The sequence below is a fragment of the Mus caroli genome, chromosome 1 (assembly GCF_900094665.2).
Source record: "Mus caroli chromosome 1, CAROLI_EIJ_v1.1, whole genome shotgun sequence".
NCBI classification, from domain to species: Eukaryota; Metazoa; Chordata; class Mammalia; order Rodentia; family Muridae; genus Mus; species Mus caroli.
In genome coordinates, this window is record NC_034570.1 from 89,318,636 (window position 1) to 89,329,384 (window position 10,749).

The 10,749-nt window shown below is 35.2% G+C and overlaps 1 pseudogene across 1 annotated transcript; it reads left to right on the forward strand.

Moving 5' to 3' along the window:
• Positions 1-781: 781 nt before the first annotated feature.
• LOC110295660 lies at positions 782-2,809 on the forward strand (annotated as a pseudogene). The gene is made up of 3 exons (XR_002378108.1): positions 782-807; positions 2,020-2,196; positions 2,258-2,809. The product of XR_002378108.1 is annotated as a monoacylglycerol lipase ABHD6-like (transcript).
• Positions 2,810-10,749: the final 7,940 nt, after the last annotated feature.

A 10,749-nucleotide genomic window follows, 5' to 3' on the forward strand; every position in this document is an offset into this window, starting at 1 on the left:
ACTATGGAAATGATGGCTGAATGTACAGGGACTGAAGGTTAAATAGGAAAATGGACATAATTGGAATATATAGCCTTAAACGTATGTAGGAGAGTTTTGTTACTACTAGGAAAAACACAGATTAACAGTCATACTCAGTAAGATTAATGGGACAAAGCACCTGTCACCAGATCAGTTATCATAGGCACTAGCAGAAAACTCAATATTATAATTCTGCTAATGAGACAGAATATTAAATGGACTTCTAATCATATATGCCTGTGTGCGTTTATATGAGTTTTTGTGTATACATACACACAAATATCTATATGTATATATGTACATATATACATATATGTGCATATGTATTGATATACAAGTATTAACACTAATATACATATATGTATACGTATAGATGTGTGTATAAACATCTGTATATGTACACCACACACATACACACACACACACACACACACACACATATATATATATATCAAACTTCACCAGGAATGCTTCCTTTTGCAGTAGATGGAGATTACCACTGATACCTCCAAATGATTGATGTGAAAAAGAATAAGAAACTACTAAATGTTTGGTTGAAAATGAGATATCTGTATCACAACTCTTCCGCCAAATGTTCAGATATTTCACTGGAAGAGGAGGCATAAAGAATACAAGAGACTAAGATGAAAGAAAACACAAGTTGAGTTGGTGTGGAAGGAGGTGACTATGGGATGAGTTAGGAAAGGAGGTGAGCCTGGTCAAAATTCTTTGTCTTAGTCTATTGCTGTGAAGAGACACCATGACCAAGGCAACTTGTAAAAGAAGGTATTTAATCAGTGGCTTGCTTACACATTCTAGAGGTATAAGCAATGATCATCATGGCAAAAAAACTAAGCAGGCATACATTTTAGCAGCTGCTAAGAGCTTTGCATATTAATCCCCTGCCAACTGGTAGAAAAAAAGAAACACTGCTCCTGTTGTGTTCTTTTAAAACATCAAAACCCACCCACAGTGACAAACTTCCTTGAACAAAGCATTGTTCATTCTCATAAAAAAGTATATAAAAATGATGGCAAATATAGAATAAGATCACTCCTCTATTCCAGTCTCTCCAACAGCATTTTGTTAATTATAGAAATTAGTGATACAAAGCAACTAGCATCATGATCTTTCAAATAAAAACAAAGCTCTATCCCATGACTCCACACAGAAGAAAATAGAAACCATCCCAATACAAAGCATATACATATATAGATAGATAGATAGATATTGTTTTTTTCGAGACAGGGTTTCTCTGTGTAGTCCTAGCTATCCTGGAATTCACTCTGTAGACCAGACTGGCCTTGAACTCAGAAATCTTCTTGCCTATGCCTCCCAAGTGCTGGGATTAAATGTGTGCTCACCACTGCCTGGCACAAAGCACATGTTATGAAGTTGACATGTATTAACTTGCAGCAACAAAAAATAAAAACAGAGGTAGATTACAGAACTACATTGTAGATTCAAAGGCTCATTCTTCAACTCCTGTGTAAAGAATTAGCAGAATAAAAACAATTGTTACATCTCAACTGTTTGGTACTATACTATTTCTATCTGCTTTATAGTTTGTAAGTCCCTAACCTCTATTACTTGTGAGAAGCAGCAGAAGTCCCAGATAATTATTTCATGTGTCCATGTAGCTAGATTCAAAGTCTATAGTTAGTGGCTGAAAATGATTTGGTTTTGACAGGTATTGGTTGACCGAAGAGAGCCAGGCTTCTGTCTTTGGAGCAATATTACCCCTCATAAGGCTTGACAGTGAAAATTGCACCCGTTTCAAACTGAGTATTTAGCTATGATTCAGAAATTCAAATCAGTCATGCACAGAAAGTTGAGAGAGCAAAATTTAAAGAAAAGATAAGTATAAATGTTGTTAAATCACGAAACGGTTTATGCTTTATCATTGATAATTTTAAAAGGATGACTTCTGCTTAATTAAGAGTTTGAGGTAGATCACATATTGACTGTAAGGGTCTGGGTTTTCAGTTCCTTCCAAAGAACCTGCACTTGGTCTGTGTGGACATGCCTGGACGTGAAGTTTGTAGAATGCCTTAAGCTGAACAAAAAGCCATTTCACCTTATAGGCACCTCCATGGGTGGCCACGTGCCTGGAGTATATGCTGCTTACTACCCATCTGATGTCTGCAGTCTGTCTCTCGTGTGTCCTGCTGCACCGCCTCTGAAATCGGTTGCTCCTTTAACAATAAAGTTTGAGGACTGAAGGAGCAGCCCCTAGAGAAGGCCTGTAGTATTTAACTGACAGTCCTTTTGTACAGCGGCTCAAAGAGCTGGAGGAGTCAGCTGCCATTCAGAAGATTCCCTTGATCCCATCCACCCCGGAAGAGATGAGTGAGATGCTGAAGCTCTGCTCCTATGTCAGCTTCAAGGTGCCCCAGCAGATCCTTCAAGGTCTTGTCGATGTTCACATCCCTCATAACAGCTTCTACCAGAAATTGTTTTTGGAGATCGTCAACAAGAAATCCAGATACTCTCTGCATGAGAATATGGACAAGATCAAGGTCCCGACATAGATCATTTGGGGGAAACAAGACCAGGTGCTTGATGTGTCCGGGGCAGACATATTAGCCAAGTCAATCACTAACTCCCAGGTAGAGGTTCTGGAAAACCGTGGCCATTCAGTAGTGATGGAGAGACCGAGGAAGACAGCCAAGCTCATTGTCGACTTTTTAGCTTCTGTGCATAACACAGAAAACAAGAAGCTGAACTGAGGCTGTTGCTGCAGCCTGCATTGTGCACACAGCATCTGCTCCCATCCCCAAAACCTGTCACAGTAACCACTCTCAGGGATCCTGCCCCAAATGCTGTCTGAGCACCAACAGCCCTGAGGAAGCCAGTTGCCTATTCCAGTATCCTTGGTTCCACAGAGCATCAGGGGCCACAAGAAACTCTCCAGGATCCTTTTTTCAAAATAGAAACCTAAATGGAACAAACAAACAAATAAACAAAAAAATATCTAGCCATGAAGCCTACCTGAAGTCTTCAAGTTCATGTCACTGAGAAGCCAATGCTAAGCAGCCACCCTGGACCATGAGTACCATGGACACTTTCTTTAAGACATTCTTTAAGACATAAGATACATTAAATATCATCTATTTTTGTTGTTGTTGTTGTTGCTTCCGATGTATCCTCTGCATGGTCAGTGGCTTCTTCTACAGGAGCTTTAGTCATTTACTGAAAACTCTTGTTTAGAGCTAATTCAAGTTTTACATATAGGCCATGTGTGAAAGCAGCTGTCCAGTAACCGCAAGACCAGGGAAGAGACAGAGAACTGTGGAAGAGGTTTCTGCCTTGAGGCCTGATACACACAGGAGGCTGAGGCAGAAGGATCCAAGGTCAAGGCCTGCCAGACAGGTACAGAGTGAGTTCAAGGTCAGCCTGAGCTACCGACTGAAATCTATAGAAATCTACATGGGGGATGGGAGTAGGGCATTGCTCCACCTCAGTCAGCCCTAAGAATTGACCAAGCAGGAGAACATACAGACTGATGAGATTGGGCACCCACAGATCAGATGCATGTGACCAACCACAGAAGAACACCTGACTGGGAAGGTTCCCTAGGAATGATTTACAACTTTAGAAATAGGACTAATAAAGCAATAATGTTCTAGAATAAAAAAGTTTGATTGATTTACTATGAAGAAATTTGACATAATAAAATTAAACTATAGCAAAACAAAAGGTTTGTTCACTTATGATGTCTAAGTAACACTTGATTTTCAACTATAAATAGATCACCTGAATACTAAAAAACAAATGAAGGAAGAAGTAAGAAGAAAGATGGAATGAAAAAGGAAGGAAGAAAGAAGGGCTCATGCTTCTTGGTTTTTTTAGTTGACATATGAAAACCAAGAGTACTGTCACTACACCGAGGTCTATGATGACAGCTTCCATTTATGGCTTGTTATAGGTTTAAAAGGTGAGACTTGAGAATTGCTCAAGGGGATTTAAAATGAATGACCCTTTAAGTTGTCCTGAAAGTAAGTTTGTTCCTTGGAAAAATCTTATTCAAAACATAATACAAAAGAAGAAGTCATTAAAACTCCCTTATTCTAGAACCCAGAAATATGGTAACAGACGTGTTTTTAAGGGAACAGCCAATGAATGTAACATTGATGGTATTTATAAATGATTTCAAAGAATTGTTATCTGTAATGGTTACAACAAAGAAAAGTAGTATTTAATATGGTAAGTACATACATTTTAAGATGCCAGAAAATATTAACTGAAAGACAAAATGATACTGGTCTAAAGTGATGGTGCAAACATAATGTCTTGAATTCAAATCTGCTACATTCATATTTTTCAAAAGATTTATTTATTTATTTTATATGAGTGCTAGATCTGCATGTACACTTACATGCCAGAAGTGGACATCAGATCACATTTCGGAGGTTTGTGAGCCACCATGTGATTTTGGGAATTGAACTCAGAACCTCTGGAAGAGCAGCCAATACTCTTAACAACTAAGCCATTACCCCAAGCCTCCACTTACCTTTTCTAAAAGAGCTAAGTGTCACCTCATGCATTCATAATTCAAGCTCCATGGCAACAAGGGGGAGTGGGTGGGTAGGGGAGTGGGGGTGGGTATGGGGGACTTTTGGTATAGCATTGGAAATGTAAATGAGCTAAATACCTAATAAAAAAATGAAAAAAAAAAAAAGAACCAAGATTTCCTGATACATATTTGTCACTATCTTAGCTCCAGGTTCAGTGAGAGACCTAGTCTCACAGGAATAAGGTAAGTGACAATGCAGGACACTAGCATCATCCTTCTCTGGTCTCCTAGAACATGCATGGCTGTGTATACACCCCTCCACATGTGCATACACATTGGACACATGACATATACATCAAAATTTTTGCGATCATATTTCTTTCTCCCTGGGATGTGATTAAAGGTCAAACTCGCAGTTGCAGTTCCTTGGCATTAAGAAGACTCGCTCACCTTGACTTTCAATATATGTAACATGTTCATATGAAGTAGGCCTATATGTTCTTTAGAAATTAACATCAATTTTTCTTATTATTCTTTAATATTTTTTAAAAATCCCGTTGTTATCCCCCTCCTGGTTCACTCTCCAAAAATTCCCCATCCCATTCCTCCTTCCCTGTCTCTAATTCATATCAACTTTTACACATCTTTTCCTATGTGTGTTTATGTGTATATAAGTGTATATTTAAGAGCCTATGTTTGTGTTTGAATTCAGAGGCAGGATAGATTGTATAGTTGTTATAGTCCTTGCTTCACAAGCTTGAAGGTGAAAGTATAATCTGTAGTATCCACATGAAAAGCCAAGGATGGTGGGGCCCATCTGACAGTGCAGTGTCTGGGAGAAAAACACTGACCCCAGGGGCTCACTGGCAAGCCAACCTAGTTTAAAAACAGATAGGTAGCAATGAAAGACTCACATCTGAGGTTGACTTCCAGCCTCTACAGCTCTTATGTGTATCTGCATACACATGAACATGCAGACACAAACTAACTCATTAAATTAAAAAAAAAAAAAAACAACTCAAAAACCTTAAAGCTTAACTTAAGGGAAAACATGCTATCTAGCATCTATGAGTCATTCCAGTAGATGATGCAAGAGCTCAAACTCTTTGTCAATTACTTTAATTTTAGTCATGTCATCCAAATCTGAACTAGAAAGGTAAATTTAAGTTTCTGCATTTATTTATCATACTATTTTGTTTATTTGTTTATTTCCCCTTTTTGTAATTTTTTACTTTATTCTACTTGATTTTAGTAACTAGTGTTTCTGTGTGTGATAAAATATATGCCCCTGTTTGAAGGGAAATTGCCTTCTTCATTCGCATTTCATTTGGCTGAGGCAGAAGGTTATACTTGTAGCACACAGCCACTTTCCCATAGAAGGACAGAACTTATAACAGAAGCTTATAAATCCTTCTAATCTCTTGACTAGACTTGAAAGGCAATGAAGGACACAAAGCCAAAATTTTCTCAGTAAGAGTTAATTTTGATCATTCATTCGAATTATTAAGAAAGAAGTATTTTGTAGGTAGTGATAGTTATCTAGTAGAATATATTCATGGGACTCTAGATGACCTTATGAAATATTCATGTCAAGGTTTCGTATGAACATAAAAATGCAATGAAAGAAGGCAGAGGAAAGTGATGGGGAAAACAAGTGCATCAAGTATGATTATTCTGTCATGGAAAATGTTGGACCAAGACATGCCTTATGTTAAAATAATTCATTCCCTTAAACTTCCTAATTTTGTGAGCTAAAATATTTTCTTTAATGCCAAATAGCAATTTAATTAACATTGTTTCTATGTAACTCCAAATTCCATAGTTAATCCATTTCAAGGACCTATCCAAAGACAACATTGCCCTTAAAACTCGCAGAAAGTAACTATGATTTTATGTTTTCTTTATGTTATTCTTTGGCTCAATGATATATTGTAAGCATACCCATAGCTATGTTATTCAAGCAAAATTCTATGGAGCGAAAAAGAAGCAACTTCTATATTCTAAGTTTATTCATTCCATTTTATTGTATTTTTCAGTGTTTAGACAAACCTTAAAGAAATAAAAAACAATTCAGTATTAAAACAACACTCTTCCTTGACTCAATCAACACTACATGAAATTATTTAATGACAATTTTCCTGCACAATTATTCCAGAGCAAAACACCAGAGTAAGGAGATCTGTCATTATCACATATTGTATCTACCTTTGGTTTAGCAGTTGTTGGTGGCACAAAGAGTCTACTCCTTCAACACAAATTCTCTCTGAGGAATGTTCTACATAGAACATATCCTCATAATTATGGCAAAGGTACTGAATTCAGTTTTTATGATGAAACGAAGCTGTTTAGAAAGTTGTAACTATTCAGCTCTCATTAACGTTATTTCCTCTCATCACCCATTTTAGTATATTATAATTTTAAGATGCTGAAATAAAAGTTAAACCAAAAAAATAAAAAAAAAACAACCAACCAAACAAACAAACAAAAAACCCACAAAAAACAAAACAGTGAAGATTTATGTGTGTGAGGGAGTTGTGTCTCTAGAAGGAAGTCGTCTGGTTAAGAACACTTCCTCTTCTTGCAGAAGACCCTGGTTAGATTCCCAGTCCCTACATTGTACCTCACAACAATCTATAGCATCAGGTCCAAGAAAAACAGCTGGAAAGCACATGTTAGGTATACATCCATGCAGGTACAACATTCATAAATATAAGGTAAAATAAATGAAACTAAAAATTATTGTTTTAAAAGGAAGAAATAATATGTCTTAGTAGAAGGCAACAAAGTGATGAAAATCACAAAGCATCTATAAGAAATATGAATTTTTAAAGTTGTATTTTATTATCAGTGCACTGTATAATTGTATGTGTGTGCATGTTTGAGCATATATGTATGTATGTCCTAATGTGAGTGTAGGTGTCAATGTAGCTCACTGTTCTTATAGCAACTAAAGGATAACTTAGAGGAATTGATACTCTCCTACATCATGTGTTTCAGGGAAAGAATTCAAGTTGTCATATTTATATGATAAAATATTTTGTTCAGTGAAAAATGGTCCAAGTAAGTGCCATAACAACTTGCACAATGCAGAATTTATATACAGAATCAAACACAGTCTTCCTTAATTAGTAAGTAAAATTTGAAATTAAAAACAGGACAGGAAGCAATTGACAGCCCTACAGAGCTATGACATCTATAGCTCACAAGCATCCTAAAGCTATGATACTACTACACATGTCACAACAATGAACTACAGTGATGTAATTGGAATTAAGGCCCACTCAACTCGATAGAAATTATGGATGACATTGGAAGCTTAGCTTTGATGGATAATCTTGCTTGTCAATTTGATTATATCCAGAATTAGAAAAATCTACATCCGTGAGAAATTTTTCTTACTTCAAAATTCAAAATCATTTGAAACAGGAAGCCCTACTTTTAACCTGAATATTTTAAGGTAGGAAAATCTACCCTAAACCTGTGTCAAAGCTTCTGTTGGCAGCCTATATAAAGAACATGAAAGAAGAAAGATCTTGCTCTTTCTTCTTGCCCCCTCTTTCTCAATAACAAGTCTGCAGGCATTACAGCCTTCTTCCAGATTCAGCATATACTTAAGGTCAGCTGAGACATCCAGGCTCAACAACTACTGGATTCTTAGATTTTTGCATTCATAGGCAGCAATAACTGTCTATTAGGTTAACTAGACTACTACCTGTTAATGATCACTTTCTGTATATAAAACATTCTACCAGTTCTGTTCCTCTCAAGAACCCTGAAAAACAGACTTACCAACTACTGAGGGAGAGTGAAGTAATGGATCATAGAGAAGAACCTATAACCATCACTTTTTTAAGCTAGCATAATTCCAGACTATATTCTAAGTATCAGTCCTTAAACCCTTAGTTAAGTAGAGTTATCACCCCTCAGCAAGGAAACTTCTCTTTTCAGAAGCTAGAAAACATTTTTAAAAAATCAAATTCGGTGGTGCAACCAAGTCCTAACTGATAAATAAATAATACTATTCCTATACCTTTTGTTCAGAAGACACCAAAGAAAGTGCAGAAAACATTAATAGACATGCTAAAATGGACAGTGTATATTTAATGAGATCTCAGTTCTACATAAAGAAGTACAGGCAATTAAGAACTGCTGAGTGGGAAAAATTCCCCAGGGAAGAGCATTCAGAAATGTCTCTCCAATACTAAATTGTCAGCCTTGAAAACCCGAATTCATGTATCCTTATACAGATTGTACACATTGTATTTATGAATATATATACATAAATATTACACATATATTTTTACACATACATATAGACATACATATATACATATCAAAGTAATAACAATTAATAAAAAAGAGGCCCTGAGCTTGTAGAAGAACAATAAGAGATATATGTGGGCTTACAGTAAGGGAGAGAAAAGACAAAATGTAAATACATTATAATCTCAAAAATTAAAAACAAACATGACCGTCAAAATTCTAACACAACTCTTCACAGAAATTGAAAACATAACCTTAAATTTTATATGGAACTATAAAAAATTAGAATAACCAAAGCAATTTTAAAAAATTAAAGATTAGAGGTATAACTGTCTTAGATTTATACTTGTATTAATGATCTATCATAATAAAAACAGCATGACATTGGCATAAAAGAAAAAAAAAAAACATTGATCCACAGAACAGAGTTGAAGACCCAGACATAATTTCATAAGCCTGTGGACTTCTGATTTGGAAAAGCAAGGCAAAAATACACACTACAACAAAGAAGTAAACTATCTTTAGCAAATGATACAGGTCAATTTGTTAACATAAATATTATGCTTTAAAATGTTTTTATTAATTTGCTGACAATTTCATTCATCATTTTCATTCCCTTTCCCAAACTCTCTCTTGATTTTTTTATTCATTCCATACACACATAAGTTTGTGTCTTTTTCTAAAATGTCAAATCCAATTAGTACTGACAAAATACTTGATCTGTAGCTATCCACTGGAGTGTGTATTGCCTATTTTCAATAGGAAAATAACTCTTCCTATTGAGTAGTGACAACTCCTCATCTAGGAGTAGAAGTTGATTATCATAATTGTGGACAACGTTTCTAACTTCTTTTACTTGCTTTAATTTCTTTCTTCAATATCTTAAAGTTGTTATACAAGTCTTTCACTTATTTAGTTAGAGTTATCCCATGATATTCTTGAGACTAATCTGCAAGTTATGCTTTCCTGGAGTTCTGCTTGAAGAATTGAATAGATTCACATCCATCCCTCTCTCCAAAACTCAAATCCAAATGTATCTAGGACCTCAATCTGATACCCTAAATCTCAGAGAAGAGAAGGTAGTCTGCCAAGGACCAGCCTAAGTTTGGAAAAGGGTTCTGAGAGAAGGGGTGTATCGGAGCTGTGAAACAAACTACTTAAAATCAAATCATGGGTTACAAGCTGATGCCATATGTTCTGCTCATGACAGCTTTCTAGATTGATTTCTCTGTATATCCTTCTCAAGACACCTTTCTCTTGCTATTCTAATATCTCTCTAGATACCTCACCTCTTGCAAATTAAAAGCCCAGTCTTTTATTTACATGTCAAGTCAGTCATTACCCCAGACTAGCCACAAACCCTTATATCAAGGCTGGATGAAGCAACTCAGGAGGAAAAATGTTCCAAGAGCAATATTTTTAGAAACAAAACACCTTCCATAATTAACACAGTACTTAAACAGAAAAATAAATTTAAAGGATTGAAATAAAAAAAAACAATATTTAAACTTACTACTAAGTGACAATAGTCAAGGTAATGTTGATATTGATAAATAATAGATAAATCAAAATCAGATCTATGGAAATATTAAATAATATTAGCAAAGGAGTTTAGTCAATATGAGGTATGGAAGAATGATTTATTTCCTTGAGCACTAACCTTAAAAATGAATATGTTTACACATACCCTTTCAATTTATGTTACTAAACCAATTAAAAATGCAAATACATATTAATTCTGTTATACACAGGTCTTTTAGTAAAATATTTTATTAATTAAAATTAAAATTATATATATATAATTAAAATTATAATGTATATAAAGTATATTTTATAATTAAAATTATAAAATATATTTTATTCATATTAACTTCTATTCTTTACTCTACCTACTCTCAGTTCCATGCTTACATTTGTCTCTACCAAATCTTTGTCTTCTTTTTTTTTTT